This window comes from Barbus barbus (genome assembly GCF_936440315.1).
Source record: "Barbus barbus genome assembly, chromosome: 12".
Classification (NCBI taxonomy): domain Eukaryota; kingdom Metazoa; phylum Chordata; class Actinopteri; order Cypriniformes; family Cyprinidae; genus Barbus; species Barbus barbus.
The window spans coordinates 32,986,432-32,988,931 of NC_136740.1; the positions used below are offsets into that span (position 1 = coordinate 32,986,432).

At 39.2% G+C, this 2,500-nt stretch overlaps 1 protein-coding gene across 4 annotated transcripts in view; it reads left to right on the forward strand.

Annotated features, from left to right (window-relative positions):
* Positions 1 to 2,500, forward strand: part of LOC306877490 (intermembrane lipid transfer protein VPS13B-like) — a 190,568-nt gene that overhangs the window by 63,442 nt on the left and 124,626 nt on the right. The gene's annotated exons all lie outside the window — the stretch shown is intronic.

The following is a 2,500-nucleotide window of genomic DNA, read 5'->3' on the forward strand; positions in this document are numbered from 1 at the left end:
GCAAGTCTGCAGCCAGACCCTTCTCAAATGTACAGGGAAACCTGTCAGTTTAAGTCAAGTCAATATTATTTGTATAGCGCTTTTAACAATGCTAATTGTGTCAAAGCAGCTTTACATCGGCTTGATATAAAGCTGGGTGGCTTTATATCAGCTTTACAGTATTTAGACGGGGAAATAGTTTGTTGAAATAGTGTCATTCTCCTCTGGCCAGACAAAATCAGCAGTTTAAATCTTGGCTAAAGCAGAATCAGATTGTGCAAAGGACTCATCTGGTTCCTGTGGTCTTGTCCCGATGGCCGTCTTGGAGACAGGGTCTTCACTGGGGATCAGTCTCTGGGGCTCATCTAGGTGTCCTGGCTGTAGAGGTCATCTCTAGGTGCTGATCCACCATCTGATCTGGATACCGTCTGGATCTGGGTGGCTACGGTGACCTCGGAATAAGAAAGAAACAGACTAATATTAGCGTAGATGCTATTCTTCTAACGATGTAACAAGTACATCAGGTGTTTTGGGAAGAGTTCCCAGTTCCAGTTGACTTAATGCAGCCTAACAATCCTTTAACGGATTTGAATTATAGAAATGTGATAGTGTGTTATGTGTAAGCCAGGTTAAAGAGATGGGTCTTTAATCTAGATTTAAACTGACAGAGTGTGTCTGCTTCCCGAACAGTGTTAGGTAGATTGTTCCAGAGTTTGGGAGCTAAATAGGAAAAGGATCTGCCGTCTGCAGTTGATTTTGATATTCTAGGTATTATCAAATGGCCAGAGTTTTGAGAACACAGCAGACGTGAAGGACTATAATGTGATAAGAGCTCGCTCGAATACTGAGGAGCCAAACCATTCAGGGCTTTATAGGTAATTAGCAAGATCTTAAAATGTATACGATGTTTAATAGGGAGCCAGTGCAGTGTTGACAGAACCAGGCTAATGTGGTCATACTTCCTGGTTCTAGTAAGAACTCTAGCTGCTGTATTTTGAACCAGTTGGAGTTTGTTTATTAAATGTGCAGAGCAACCACCCAATAAAGCATTACAATAATCTAGCCTCGAGGTCATGAATGCATGAATTAATGTTTCTGCATTTGACATTGAGAGCATAGGTCGTAATTTAGATATATTTTTAAGATGGAAAAATGCAGTTTTACAAATGCTAGAAACATGTTTTTCGAAGGAAAGATTGCTATCAAAAAGTACGCCTAGGTTCCTAACTGATGACAAAGAATTTACAGAACAGTCATCAAGTATTAGACAGTGATCTAGGTTATTACATGCAAAAGTATTTGGTCCAATAATTAACACACCTGTTTTTTCAGAATTTAGCAGTAAGAAATTGCTAGTCATCCAGTTTTTGATATCAACTATACATTCCGTTAGTTTTGCAAATTGGTAAGTTTCATCAGGTTGCGAAGAAATATAGAGCTGGGTATCATCAGCATAACAGTGAAAGCTTACACCATGTTTCCTAATGATATCTCCCAAGGGTAACATGTAAAGCGTGAAAAGTAACGGCCCTAGTACTGAGCCTTGAGGTACGCCATACTGCACTTGTGATTGATCTGATACCTCTTCATTTACTGCCACAAATTGATGGCGGTCAGATAAGTACGATTTGAACCATGCCAGTGCACTTCCTCTAATGCCAACATAATTTTCTAGTCTATTTAAAAGAATGTTGTGGTCTATAGTGTCAAACGCGGCGCTAAGATCCAGTAGCACTAACAGAGAGATACAACCACGATCAGATGATAAAAGCAGGTCGTTTGTAACTCTAATGAGAGCAGTCTCCAGTACTATGATATGGTCTTAAACCTGACTGGAAATCCTCACATATATCATTTTTCTCTAAGAAGGAACATAGTTGTGATGATACTACCTTTTCTAATATCTTTGACAGAAAAGGGATATTCGAGATCGGTCTATAATTAATTCTTTGGGGTCAAGTTGTTGTTTTTTTTAATGAGAGGCTTAATAACAGCCAGTTTGAAGGTTTTTGGGACATATCCTAATGACAATGATGAGTTAATTATATTCAGAAGAGGATCAATTACTTCTGGAAGCACCTCTTTTAGGAGCTTTATGCAATTCTTCATTTCTAATAGTAGAGAATGAGTGGAATTGGGATCTATAGTGCACTATCTGATGCGATACTGTGGCTGACAGCTGCATGGTTACAGTTTTATCTCTAATAGTTTCGATCTTGGAGGTAAAGTAGTTCATAAAGTCACTACTACTGTGCTGCTGGGTAATGTCTGCACCTGCTGATGTTCTAGTTTTTGTTAATTTAGCCACTGTATTAACTAAATACTTGGTTGTGTTTGTTTTCTTCTAAAAGAGACGTAACGTAAGCAGATCTAGCAGTTTTTAATGCTTTTCTGTAGGATAGGGTACTTTCCTGCCAAGCAATACGAAATACCTCTAATTTAGTTTTTCTCCAGCTGCGCTCCATTTTCCGGGCTGCTCTCTTTAGGGCCCGAGTGTGCTCATTATACCACGGTGTTGGAC